At 48.5% G+C, this 14594-nt stretch overlaps 1 pseudogene; it reads left to right on the top strand.

Annotated features, from left to right (window-relative positions):
- The first annotated feature begins 313 nt into the window (after positions 1-313).
- Positions 314-14594, top strand: part of LOC147697053 (UDP-glucose:glycoprotein glucosyltransferase 1-like) — a 43802-nt pseudogene continuing 29521 nt past the window's right edge.

The raw sequence follows: 14594 nt of genomic DNA on the forward strand, positions 1-14594 counted from the left end.
CAATGCCTTAGATGAGATAGCCCCCTGGACATTTAAGCCCCCTGTCAGGCAGTCTAAAACCGCTCCATGGTTTTCTGAAAAATTAAAACTTGCCAAAGCCAGATGTAAAACTCTAGAGCGCAATTGGAGAAAGCATTACAATCCTGAGGATAAAATGCTTTATAAGACTGAACTCCATAAATATAACAAATTAGTGAGATCGGAAAAAAGCTGCCATCTCAAAAATAGAATTGCCTCAGCGGATAATCCTACTAAAGAATTGTTTTCAATCTATAGAGAACTTACTATTCCTACTAGATTGGAAGCTCAGGACATGTATTCCAAAGAACTATGTGACTCCATTGCCGATTTTTTTGTCAACAAGATTGACAAAATTCATGCCACCTTCATAAAAGATGAGTCTAGTTCTAGCGAATCGACAGAAGTTAACAACAGCAACACGAAACAAGAACTTCTCAGCATTGTTAACAGTATACAATCTGGATCCCCGAGTGACGTTTGCCCACCGACTCGCTACGGTTATTGATTATATCAATCAAATTGTATCTTTGACCTTTGAGAAATGTAAGGTATTAGATGCCTGGAAAATCGCCCAAGTAATCCCCCTGAAAAAAAGGCCAACATTCACATCTCCCAATTCCAGAATCTCCGCCCCATATCCCTCCTCCCTTTCTGTGCCAAGATTGTGGAAAAAGTAGTGAATATGCAGCTCATGCTTTATCTGAAAGATCATTCGCTCTTACATCCTACTCAATCAGGGTTTAGAGCCGGATACTCTACTGAGTCAGCCCTACTTTTCTCCACAGAGAGTCTTAGGCGAATAGTGGATGAGGGAGAGACAGCAGCGTTGGTATTATTAGATCTAAGTGCAGCCTTTGACACCGTGCTGCACTCAACGCTGCTGTCTCGGCTAGCTGGAATGGGAGTAAAGGGGTCAGCCCTTGCGTGGCTGGAGTCTTACCTGGCCAACAGAAACTTTCAGTTGCACTGCCCCCCCTTTAAGTCCTCTCTTAGAAATGCGAGCCACGGGGTTCCTCAGGGCTCAAGTTTGAGCCCCACCTTGTTTAATATCTATATGGAGCCCCTGGCTCGCATAGTAGGGACTTATGGAGTGGGCATTGTCAGCTACGCTGATGACACCCAACTGATGTTCAAACTGACGCCCGACCACAGAGAGGATGCCACCAATTTCTCCAACTGCCTCTCCTCCGTGACAGCTTGGATGAACAATAATTGCCTTCGCCTTAATGGCGATAAAACCGAGCTGTTGGTGGTGGGAAAATCCTCCTCCGCATGGTCCCACATGTGGTGGCCAGCGGAACTGGGCAGTTTACCTTGCCCTGTGGCTTCGGTGCGGAACTTGGGCATAACGTTGGATTCTAACCTGTCATATAAACCCCATGTGAATAAAATCACTGCAAGATGTTTCAGCATACTGAGGGTCCTCCGGAAGGTACTTGATCTTCTTCCCATAGACTCAAGAAAGCCCATCGTCCATGCCCTAGTCACCCCCCATCTGGACTATGGGAATGCCTTGTTATTGGGTCTGAGCAAGAAGAGAACTTACCAGCTCCAATGTGCTCAGAACGCCGCTGCGCGCCTTGTGCTGAAGCTACCCCGAAGAGCCTCAGGGAGACTGGCTTTGACCAGACTCCATTGGCTCCTCATCAAGGAGCGAATTAAATTCAAGGCCCTTTGCTTTGCCCACCGCATAGCCCATGGAACTGGCCCAGGTTATCTGCATAGTTTACTTACTATACATCGCCCTACCCGGAATCTTAGATCTTCTGGTACGATGATGTTCAAAATCCCTAAGATAACTAGAGCCAAGATGGGCGGCTCCTCGTTCAGATACCTGGCTGCCAAGGGCTGGAATGAACTCACCATCGAGATACGAATGGAACCTTCTGAAATAAGATTTCGAGGAAAATTGAAAACTTTCCTCTTCCCCCGCATCTGATCCCCCTCTTTCCCCCTTGCCCCTGTTCCGTTTTCTCCTGTGTTTATTCCTTTAGGCTCCTTTGCGGTTTTCAGCGCGGGGACACTCTGTTTTTGAGTAACCAGGCGCTTTATAAATGGCTTCTATTCTATTCTATATGGGTGGTGGTGAGGAGTGATGTGAGTGGGTGGGTATGTGGGTGAAAGTGAGGGTGGGTGGGTATCTGTTTTGGTAAGTGTATGTGTGAGAGCTTTTGGAGGGGTGCTGATGGTGTGTGGGTTGTGTGATGTGTGAGTTGTGTGTGTGTCTGTGGTTGGTGTCTCAAGTTGTTCTGTGCTGGCTGCTCTGTTGTATTTGCAAAGGATCATGGTAGTGTATTTTTGTCTTTTTATGGGTGGAGTTGTGGGTGTGTCTTTGTGCTATTTATTTTTATTTATTGACTTTGTCATTGCTTGACTGGTCCTTTTTTTGTGTTTTTGCCATTGTTTTTTGTGGGCATGTAGGAGACGTTCTTCTGATCAAGTTGGACGCTCATGTTGGCTTGTGAGGGCTGCTCCGTGCCTTTCAAGTAGATTTGGTTCTGTGTTGTATGCAAATAGATTGCGGTGGTCTCCCTCGCTTCAGGTACATTTTCGGTCTGTGTCGGTCGTGCAGCTTGGGCTTTGTGCAAATCGGTCAGTTTTCATGCATTTTGCATCATACTGTGTGTGTTGGACGTCGCGGGTACGTATCAGTCGGGTTCAGTCTGGGTTCGTATCGGTCGGTGCAGCTCGTGTCCATTTTCCGGCTGGCTAGCTGAATTTTGTATGGCTCGGTCGTACGGCTTGTTTTCCGTACGGCTCGGTCATAGATCACGGGCTTTGCATCGTACTGCATGGGTCGTTCGGTGCTGGTAGGTGTCGGTCGGACTCCGTTGTGGGTATGAGTCAGTCGGATTGATTTCCGACCTGAATCGGAAGGCCCCTATGTGTTTTGCCAGCACAGACTGCGGAAGCACTCAAAATCTGTAGAGAACAGAGGACAGCTCTCTCAGGAGATTTAATAGAAGCTTAGTATCTGTTCCCCTGTTTCCAGCCTAGACCTTTGCAAGGTAGTAGTTGATATAAGTCAGAAGATGAAACAAAAGTTTCTATCTTGGAGACCTGGCTTTCACAGTGCAGGAGCACAGAACACAATATACTCATGCTACACAACCATCAATACATAACATAATGTAAGGACCAGGTACAACATAATATATTACAGAGCATAGAAGTACAGCAGAAAAGCAGAACATAATCACAAAACATAACATATCAGTGTAACGTTTCATAACAACACAGTAGAACATAACAACCTAATAAACCATAACTGTGGGAAGGATCGGCAGAAATTAAATCTAGGAGGCTTGATGTGTTTCTCAATCTTGGCGGTTTATTAAACAATAGTCAGTTTCATGTGAGAGTGACAGGTTGAAGGAGTATTCAGCTCTTCAGTCTTTACTCCTGCTTGTCTTCTTCTCTTACTCTTTAGGTCCATCCCTCTTCGGTGGTGTGTCTCAGGATCTCGGGGAAGAAGACAGGAAGATGGCGGTAAGTATTACTATATCTGAAAGAGACACGTTAGTGATAGATTCCTTACCTTAGAATATTCCCCAGGCGTCAGACTGGATCTGGAAAGTTTTCTGCTTAGAATTACCCCTGTGGGCCGGTGGGTGGCGTTGTGCGGCTCCACTTCCGCCACTGGTGACGTGAGCGCTGCGATGACGTCAGGGAGACTACTTAGGTGCCACCCATGCACACTGACGTCAGTTCTTTCTTTTTCCGCGCCAAAAGCGCAGATCCGGATTGAGCACGTTCCTCAAGTCGATTTTTGACCTCTTTTTTGAGACTTTTGTCTCCTGTCCTGGTGCACTTAGGGATGCCCGGCTTTAAGTCTTGTGGGTGGTGCCACCATAATATGTCTGTGGTGGACCTCCATGATGTCTGCCTCTACTGCCTGGAGACCAACCATGACTCCCGGGACCAATGTTCCCTCTATTTTTTTTCGTCTGCGTGCGGCAGTTCAAGGTCTCTGTGCACTGCAACCAAGGCTATGTGCTATATGCTCAATGAGAGAGCAGAGAAAGTTCTACGTGCATAGCCATCTGCCCCTGGGTTTACTTTTCAGAGTGCCCTCAAATTACATCCTGATCGCAGCCTCTCACCCAGAGCCATTAGGTTTAAAACAGAATCGCTGAATGAACATCTCTGTATATTAGGATGCAATTTTAGAAGCTTTTCTCGGGTCCAAACAAAAAAATATATATATTTTTACTTGCAGTCGAACACAGCTCCTCCATTCCAAAGTGAGCAGCGCTGCCATTACACCATGACAGCACTGCAAAGCTTTTCTGGCTCCTGACATCAACAGAGCAAGTAGCAAGTGTAGAAGCTGTGAGGTTTGTAATCTGCAGCATACCCGGAGTGTCCGTGGCAGAATAGCTGCTCTTAGTCCGTCCTTGCAAAAGCAACGCCACGGCTCCTCGCACTTTGCCCAGAAAGTGACCGTTGTACCCCGTTCATCTGCATATGTATATTTACAGACGTAGTTGAGGAATGGACTCATGGTAATATGCGCGCTTTGCAAGTGTTTGTGCGCTCTGGAGGAATGCTTGTGCCTGCGTGCTCACCCACGCATGTTAGAGGGAACTATGCCCGGGACTGTCTGGACGGCCATGCCATGGCTCCGAAGGCCTTGCAGGAGTGCCACCAGAAGTTGCTGGAGGTCCGGCACTCCTCTCACTGCCGCTCTGGGTCTAGGGGCCATTTGCGGGATAGCTCGGTCCTCAGGCTCTAAGTCTTCACCTTCAGATTCTGGTAAGCGACGCCATAAGAAGAAGTCGAAGAAGCATGTTCACTCTCTGACATCCCACTGTCGCTCCTCGGAGGCTGACGAGAGGGACAGGGGCTCCGCCCCTGCGGCTCCTCCGGAGCCTGGGAGTCCTGCGGCCTACCCGCTATACCCGGGTCCGTTGGCGACTCCCGAACAGATGCAAGAGTTTCTTACTGCCATGGATCGCCTGTTAAGGCCTCAGGCCCCCACCGGTATGCCTGTGGGCCCGCGGTCCTGTGTGCAGATCCTGTTGGCCCGGCGGCACTGCCTCTGGCGCCGGATCCAGTGCCCTCGGCCCGGTGCCAAAAGGTGCAGCACCGCTGGCTCTGGCCCCGGTGCTGCCCTTGGCTCCGGACCCAGTGCCACCCTTGGCTCCGCCACAGGCGCCACACTGGGTGCCGTTTATCCTGCCCCTGCCCCTTTTTTCGGGCCATTTAGTTCCGACCTGAGATCCGCATTTGGATGCGGCTCCGGTTTGGCCACGACCGGCACCGTTCCCGGCGTCGCTAGCCCTCTCTCCAGCTCCTGCCCTGCGGTCGCGGCTGGCTACTTCTACTCTGTAACCGGATGATGACTGTGACGGCTCTGAGGACCCCCTTGTGCGGTAGTGTGACTCCGAGCAGGATTGGGTAGATGACCCCCAAGATGTGGGTGACCTTGAGGTGTCTTCTGACCCGGGGTTTGCCTGCCCTCTGCCTACTATGGAGGAGGGTGCTTCCTACGCTATGGTGCTGCGTCGAGCTGCGGAGGCTCTCCATCTCGACCTCCCTACGGTGAGCCTTAAGACCAACCTCCATACGGAGGTGCTCCAGACAGCTGCTCCCATTCAATGAGGCCCTTACTGAAGTCATATTGGGCACTTGGTTGCGGCCGGCCTCGTCAGCACCGGTGGATAAGAACGTCGCTAGGCATAATCGCCTGGCACCTGGTGACCCTGCCTTCTTGACCACTCACCCCACGCCGGAGAGCCTGGTCATTCAGGCCTCGATGTCACAGAGTGCCTTTCCCACGGCTCCGCCGGATAAGGACTTTAAGAAGCTGGACCAATATGCCCCATGCCGGTGGGAGGCAGGGTCCGTCACCACCTCCGCCACTGGACAAGTGGGTGCTGCAGATAATCTGCTGAGGTTACTCGCTCCCCTTTCTGTCCTCCCCACCAGCCATGCCACCTCTGTACCACCGCATGTCAGGGGCTCATTTGGCTCTTCTCCGTCAGGAAATCTTGGCCTTCCTGGCCAAGGGGGCCAATGAGTTTGTTCCGGATCAGGAAGTAGTGAGTGGTTGTTATTCCCACTACTTTCTGGTTCCCAAGAAGGAAAAGATGGGCTTGCGCCCCATCTTGGTCCTCTGGGACATCAATCACGTCCTCAGGAAGGAGAAGTTCAAGATGCTGACGCTGGCGCTTGTGCTGGCCCTGACTGACTGGACCCTGGAGACTGGATCGTAGCATTGGACTTGCAGGATGCTTATTTTCACATCCCTGTCCTGCCGGCCCACCGGCGATACCTGCGGTTCATGGTAGTCCAGGAGCATTTCAGTTTGCCTTGCTCCCCTTTGGCCATACCAGCGCCCCACAGGTGTTCACGAAAGTGATGGCGGTGTTTCCAGATCGCCTGCACAGGTCAGGAGTGTCAGTCTTCCCCTACCTCGACGACTGGCTGCTGAAGGTGGGCTCGCCCCAGGCAGTCGTCTCTCACCTCCAGACTACGGCCGACCTCCTGCATTTGCTGGGGTTCTCCGTCAATGTGCCAAAGTCGCACCTGAGTCCCTCTCAGAAGCTCCTTTCCATGAGAGCGGTTCTGGATTCAACGCTGTTTCAGGTTTATCCTCCCGAGCAGCGAGTCCGGGATATTCAGGCTATGATTCCGCTCTTTCAGCCTCTATCCCGGGTTTCAGTCAGGATGACCCTCCGGCTTCTGGGCCTGATGGCCTTCTGCATCCTGCTGGTGACGCATGCCAGATGGCATATGCGGGCTCTGCAGTGGGACCTGAAGTTCCAGTGGGCACAGCATCAGGGCAACCTGTCCGATCGCATCCAGATCTCGGAGAGCGCTGCACGACAGTTGCAGTGGTGGCTCACGAACCGCGATTGGGTCAGTGGCAGATCCCTCTCCCTTCCCCAACCGGAGCACACAGGATGGGGAGACCACATGGGAGGGGCAGAGATCAGAGGCCTCTGGTCTCTGGTGGAGTTCCGGCTTCATATCAACCTTCTGGAGCTACGGGCAATCCGGCTTGCACTGAAGGCATTCCTTCCCCCTCTCCGGGAAAGTGTAGTGCAGGTGTTCACAGACAACACCACCGCCATATGGTATTGCAACAAACAGGACAGGGTGGGGTCCTGGACCCTTTGTCAGGAGTCTCTGCGCCTCTGGACATGGCTGGAACATCAAGGCATTAACTTGGTGGTTCAACACCTGGAAGGTTCTCTGAACACCAGGGTGGACAAACTCAGCCGCCGGTGCATGGTGGATCACGAATGGCATCTGAACTTGAACTTGGCGCAAGGTCTCTTTCTGCAGTGGGGAGAGCCTTGGTTAGATCTATTCGCCACCGAAGTAAATGCGTAATGTCATCAGTTCTGCGAGTTGGAATTTCCAAGGTGGCTCTCGCTCTGAGACTCTTTTCGTCGCAAGTGGAGCTGTGGTCTATTGTATGCCTTTTCGCCTATACCACTGCAGCGCAGAGTGCTGAAGAAGATCAGGCGCGACCGGGCCCCAAGTCATCCTTGTGGCTTCGGACTGGGCTCGAAGAGTATGGTATCCTGAGCTACTCAGTATGAGCATCAATCCCCCTGCCTCTTTGGGAGGATCATTTGTCGCAGCAGCAGGGAACAGTCCTCCACCAGAACCTGTCCAGCCTCCGCCACCATGCATGGAGATTGAGCTTCGACAGTTGACACCTTTCGATCTTTCTCCCAAAGTCTGTGATGTCATTCTGGCAGCCAGGCGTCCTTCCACTAAAAGGGTATGCGCCTGCCGATGGGCAGATTTGTGGCATGGTGCACAGCAAAAGCAGTAGACCCCCTTTCGGCCTTTCTTTCTGAGGTTCTTTTGTTTCTTCTATCTTTGACCCAGCAGGGCTCTGCTCTGGGCACTATCAAAGGTTATCTTTCTGCCGTTTCCGCCTTTCTGAGGCTTCCTGATCAGCCTTCTCTTTTTAAGTCCCCGGTTGTTAACCGTTTCCTTAAAGACATTATGCACACGTTCCCTCCCGTGCCTTTCACAATGCCTCAATGGGACTTAAATTTGGTCTTGACTTTTCTGATGTGCGCTCCCTTCGAGCCTCTTCATAACTGTCCTTTATGTCTTCTTACTTTAAAGACAGCTTTCCTGGTAGCTATTACCTCTGCCAGAAGAGTGAGTGAGCTCCAAGCTCTTTCTTCTAAACCTCCTTTCCTTTCTGTTCCTCCGAACAAGGTGGTTTTGAGGACCCGTCCATCTTTCTTGCCAAAGGTTGTCACGCCCTTCCTCATCGGGTAGACCATCACTTTGCCCACCTTCTTTCCACCTCTGCATCCTTCCATCCACTGTCTGGCCCCAAAATGTGCGCTTGCTTTCTATCTGCAGCGTACATAATGGTTCCGGGTGGATGATCAGCTCTTTGTTGGCTACTTGGGTGCCAAAAAAGGTTGGGCTGTGCACAAGCGAACCATTTCCCTGTGGGTCGTTCTGTGCATCAAAGTTTGTTACTCCTTGGCCAAGAAGAGGCCTCCTGTGGGGTTGCATGTCCATTCAACGAGGGCAACTGCACCCACTACTGCCTTGGGACGCGGCGTTCCCTTGCAGGACATTTGTCCAGCGGTCACATGGGCCTCGTTGCACACGTTTACCAAACACTACTGCCTTGACAGTCAGGTCCGGAGAGACGGCTTCTTTGGCTGTTCTGTGCTCCGTGACTTTTTGGTGTAATCCTGTTCGCAGACCCACCACCGGGGTTGGTATTGCTGGGGTATCTATTCTAAGGTAAGGAATCTATCACTAACGTGTCTCTTTCAGATGCACAAATTGCTACTTGTGTAACAATATATCTGTAAGAGACATTAGTTAGTGATAGATTCCTTACTGCCCCACCCATCCTCCCGTTCTGCCAACTGATTACTAGGGTTAAGGTCATCCCTTTTTTAGGGCCCTAGTTTTATGCACCAATGGTCAATCTCTTGCACGGCTCTGCGTTTCAGCGCGGAAAGTCGTGTACAGAACTGACGTCAGCGCGCATGGGTGGCGCCTAAGTAGTCTCCGTGACGTCATCTCGGCGCTCACATCGCCAGTGACGGACACGGAGCCGCACGAAGCCACCTACAGGCACGCAGGGGTACTGCTAAGCAGAAAACTTTCCAGGTTCCAGTCTGACGCCTGGAAAATATTCTAAGGTAAGGAATCTATCGCTAACTAATGTCTCTTACAGATATATTGTTACACAAGTAGTAACTTTTGCATTACGTTCTTGTGTAGGGACCAGTACCACACGGAATTGTAGATGGGAGGTGTGCACAGGAGGAGAAAGCAAGCGTGGTTCTGCAGAAACAATCCCTTTATGTCTCGTTATTAACTCAAGCCTTTTATTCACAAGAAGTGACCCAGCTAATAAAGTAGTATGTTTCAGCACGGAGTGTTTGAGCAAAATAAAAATGCGAGTCAAAGCAAACAAAGGAAAACAAACAAGAGATACCCTATAAAGATGATCATAGGCCACCTTCTTTATCCATTCCCATACCACTTTTCCACCCATCCAGTTAGATTCCGATTCGTGGCACCCCTACTGTCTTTTGCTTCACTCCCCCTGTCCACGTACCGCGTAAGCCGTAAACTCTCCTCAGTTGCTGGGGCGTCTTCACTCCTCCCGGGGCAACCACCACTCTTCACTCCAGATCTCTGGACCTTCATCCCCCGACTCGACCATAGGCAAAGACGTCTCTTCTTGGGCACACGGCTTCCTGCTCCTGCTGGGCTCTGGGAACGTTGCAGTGAAAGGTGCTTCCTCTTCTTTGCTTCGTCCCACTGTGTTCCTCAGCGTCTTCTGTTTTTTCCTGCATATCCCACCTACAATACTTGTGACATCGTTCTTGTTCCCTTCTCTGCCATCTGGTTGGTCCCTGGTATTGTTAAGTCCACCCCCTCCATTGGAGTCTTGGCTGCTGGATTAACCCTTTCCTTTTCTTTCCCCCTGGGCAGAGGCTGTCGGAGTTGTCCGTTGCGGTCGTGCTGGGATAAAAAAGGAAAAGGAGGGGAGGTTATGGGTATTGGGTCATAACCCTCAAAAGGTACTGGGGCAGGGTCCTCTTCACAATAATTTAATACTAGCCCACAAAATCACAACTTCACAATCACATAACATTACAACATAACATCACAGCATATCAATAAAATGTTTTTGTTTATTATTTTTGCACTCGTACATTCTAAAGAGCTCTTAGTGCTGCGCAATGCAGGGCTAAAATCTATCTGGAGTCAAGTGGTAGTGATGAACAGCAGCAGCGGCCCTCCATGTGGGCAGAGAAGCGTTGCCTCCCTGCTGCCAGTGCAGCAAAAGTAAAAAATAAAATGGTAATAAAATAAATTACCACTTTATTTTTCACTGCTCCCTGCTCAAGCAGTGTTTGGGCTGACTGGCAGCATGGGAGTGGTGCTCACTCCACCAGTTTACACTGTGCATGTCTCTTTGGCCGGCTGTTTTGCGACGGCCATCCTTACATGTCTGAGACAGCTGAGTGGAGAGCAGGCACAGATCCTCTGTGCCTGTTTTAGGGAGGAGGGGAGCCGGCTGAGGCTCCATGAGGGGTGTCACGCTGACTGCAATCAAGACAAGGACAAGGAGCATGGGCAAGCACATTTTCTGTTATATTTTTATCTTTTTGGCCCACTGACAGGCGCCGTGAGAAACTCACATTGCCTTCAGTCTTAATTCCAGAGCTCGCTGTCATGGCCTGTTATAAAATCTGTTAAAAAGCCAGGATTGAGAACTTTGGAATGTGAGCCTAAAGGCATTGTGATTCATCACACTGCCTGCCACTGGGTTTGGCACTGGTTCGACGACTCTCCTCTTTTGTGGGTGACCGACCGGCACTCGTGAATGGTCAGTTTTTTTGATTTTTTTTCTAAATGGAAGTAGGTTGGGAATTATGTTCAAACAGCCTGAAAGAGCATTCCATTCTTTTTAGGCTAGGATATACAGGACCCATTTAACCTTACTGTCTTGTGAAACTAAGAGACTAGAGGTAGCACTGAAATTGCTGGTCACCGGGCATGGGCTGGATGGTATCTTGCTAGTTTCTGCTTAAGAAATGTTGGCACGTTAACATGGATGTACCAATGTACCATGCACATGGCTTCAAATATGATTTCATCTTCAATGGGTAACCATGTCAACTCCTTAGTAAAGCCAAGGTAGAAAAAAATGTAGACCAAGGAGTCGGCAATCTGATCCCAGAATTATTATTATGTGGATGCAGGAAGATGTCCATTTAGATTCACCTATTTAAAGGGTGCTCTTCTATTTGAGACAGGAAAATACTAAAGCAAACAGGACAGCATTAATTTGCCAGGAAGTGTAGCATTTTCTTTCACTTTGCTAGTTGGAAAAAAACAAAGATGTTAAAGCTGAAATCTGAGCTGTTAGGGAAAGCAGAGAATCAAACCCGAACCCAAGGTACAAACCAGTTGTGCTGGTTGGTTCAGGACATGTTACTCATTAGGAACGCTTCATAGTATCATAGTATAATATAGGAATCATCATACTATAACATCGTAACATAAAATAACATCCCAACATAACATAACTATGTAATTTATTTTGATTAATTTCCTACTAGAGAGTACGGTTGGGCATAACTAGTGGAATTTCACTCTGTGGAATTCTGCGGCATTACATAAAAACCGCACCAGATTCAGCAGAGTTACGTCAATGGGCGGAAATAGGAATGTTGCGCTGCTCGTGCTGTGATTTAGTGCCAGTAGCGCATTCTGCACTGAAAAATCTGTGCGAACAGCGCCAGAGTATGCAGCTACTCGAGATTTGATGTTGCTGTGGCTCAAGTACATTTTGTACTCGAGCGGCAGCCTTCTGACTGCATACGGTCGTGACCGCCTGCATCAGAAAAATCTCGCTGGAGGTCCTCTTAGAGACCGTAAATCCAGTGGTCTAACGCAGTCCCCCGCAGCCCCCGCAGTGCGGGGGGCCCCAAGCTCCAAGGGTCCTTAAGCACAGAACTCTGACCGGCGATCTCCCGAATGAGTCCAGAGAGAGCCCCTCCAAGCACCTTGCAAGGGGCCCCCCTCAATTGTGTTACTCCTGTGCGTAAATCACCCCTGAAAATGCGTATTCTCGCTCACCAACTTAACGTTCTGGATCTGCACTGAAGAAAAAAATCCACCAGATGGCGATTGGCAGAATTTAGTCAGAACTCTGCGTTACAAGAGTAACCCAGAGTCACCAAAATTCTGCCAATTCAGCGAGCAAAATTGAATATTCGGCCCACCCCTACTATAGAGCCCCCTATATTGTACATTTGCAAATCATGGACCAAGGCATCAAATTATGCTATTCATTTCCAATGTTTTATTAGTTCATAAACACTTAGGTTTATAGTATAACAATGTGCACTATATATATCTTGATAGTGTGCTTCTAGTCCATATATTTCTTTACTTATGTCATTTGTGACAGTTAAACAAATGCAGTGTGGCTTTAAAGTGAATATGTAAATGAATTCCTATGCTTTTCTTCTCATCTTGTATTATGTATCAGAAGGGGATTTTGATCATAATAAATAGAGAAACAATATGACACAAGCTTGGACTAGATACAAAGGCAATTTCCGCAATGTAATATGTTGTCTGCTTTAATGGCATTCTGTGCATATATAACATAGATATACTCTGCAGTGAAAACTGGCTTTAACTGTGTGAATTTAGCGTGTGTGTTAACTTTGAGGGAGCGGGCACCAGTTTTTACAGCAGATTATTTGTGTACCTACATAGTTTCTAACAGGGTTATTACCTACTTCTAGGTAGGTTTGAGAGAGATATGTGGGCTGTAACTTGACTGGTTTCCCACTTAAGCAGGTATGTTGGCCTCAGGATAAGGGAAATCTACTAGGTCATGATTAGGGGAGACTCTTATAGCACAACACTAACAAACACAGTGCTGGAATAGAGCTGTATTTTGGCAGGTGTTCTTATGCACGTCACTTCACCAAAATGTCTGGGGTAGCGGAAGTGACCTTCACTTTCACTCACACCTACATATACTTATACATTTACGCATATACACACACACTCACATAAAGACTTACACATGCACACACATTCACACATACCCTCTCTCATACATAAACACACTCAAAACTGCAAGCACGGACACAACATACATACATTGAAAAGCATTTTTTTTACTTACCTCAGCTGCCAGGGGAAATCATGTTGTATGTACATTATTCGATATAAAATATCATAAAAGCATAACACATATTTTTAGGAGTAAAAAATTTGACAATTCATACAACAGTTAGCAGTTTAAAAAGGATGTTATAAAAAGTCCATTTAAAAAAGAGGAGATTATACATTATATACAATAAAAACAAATGATCTTTACAGTTTGCTCCCTAAAGACCCTTGTTTTTACTGAGCTTTACCCAAGCATTACCCAAGTTATTTGCTACCACACAGATCATGCTAAGGGAGGAGGTATCTGGTTTAAACATACGTAGTGCTGCCCTGTAATCAGTAAACCCCATGTTTTTACATATAGGTTTCAACCATTTCCTGCTGGGAGCTCTTTAAGCGGGGCATGCAAAGAGGAAATGGGAAAGCGAATCTGATGGCGCGTAGCACCCTGGGCAGCTCACAGGAGGCAAGCTGAGTGTTTTCGTATGAATCGATATAGGAGAACACTCTGTATTTGAGGATTTAGTTTGAACCTCCGGGTTCCATTTTGTATACGGCAGCCATTTTGTGTGGTTGCCCTAACATAGGCCCGATGACTGTGGCCGAACGAGTCCTTGAGACACGTATGCCTTAGCTGACTTCTGGGTGACCTGGCCGAACTGACTCCTTGCCCGAGGCCGACCTCGTTGAGCCAGTTCTTTGTTCAGCAGCTGGTCTGATAAAGATCAAAAAGCAGGACATGCCCGAGTTTATGGTACACTGCTCCCACCTTTCTATCTCCTCTCCAATCTGTTTCTGCCTTTCCTTTACGACATAATCATTGATTTGGGTTGAAGGCTTTATGATGGGTTTGTCCGGCCTGATCGAACAGGAAACTTGGGAATGTGCGTGGTTACTTCTGGTGGGCTGGACAACGGAAAATGGGATTGTCCGAGATTGTCATCATTCGCTACTTTCAAAATGTTACACTGTCATTGGTCAGTTTGTATGCACCGAATGCTAATTTGAAATGTTGCCTGAGGCTTGATTTTTGGCATAAAAGACCATGCCCCGCTTATTGAATTTGTGCAGTCTCTGACAAACCACATGTGTGTGCTTCGTAGATCTCTTTTCCTGGTTGCAGCCAATAAACTTTGGTCTTTGACGTCATCAAGAAGTATCCCGTGTCTCTGTTTGCCAAGACAGGGGAACTCGAAGGTTTCAGGCGTTCTCCCTGACGCCGCTGGGTTCTAAAAACCCGGTCCTTCAGTTGGCGCCCAACGTGGGGCGACTTCAGCGGTACCGGTCCAAGCCAGATGTTCGTGAGAAGCTTTGTGTGAAAATTCTGGAGGAAGGCCAGCCACTTCATCGACCCCTGTATGTCGTCGTGGTCTGAAAGTCTTTGCTGCGAGGTTTCCCGCTTTTCGACGGCTACGAAG

Source organism: Lissotriton vulgaris, chromosome 8 (genome assembly GCF_964263255.1).
Source record: "Lissotriton vulgaris chromosome 8, aLisVul1.2, whole genome shotgun sequence".
Taxonomy (NCBI): Eukaryota; Metazoa; Chordata; class Amphibia; order Caudata; family Salamandridae; genus Lissotriton; species Lissotriton vulgaris.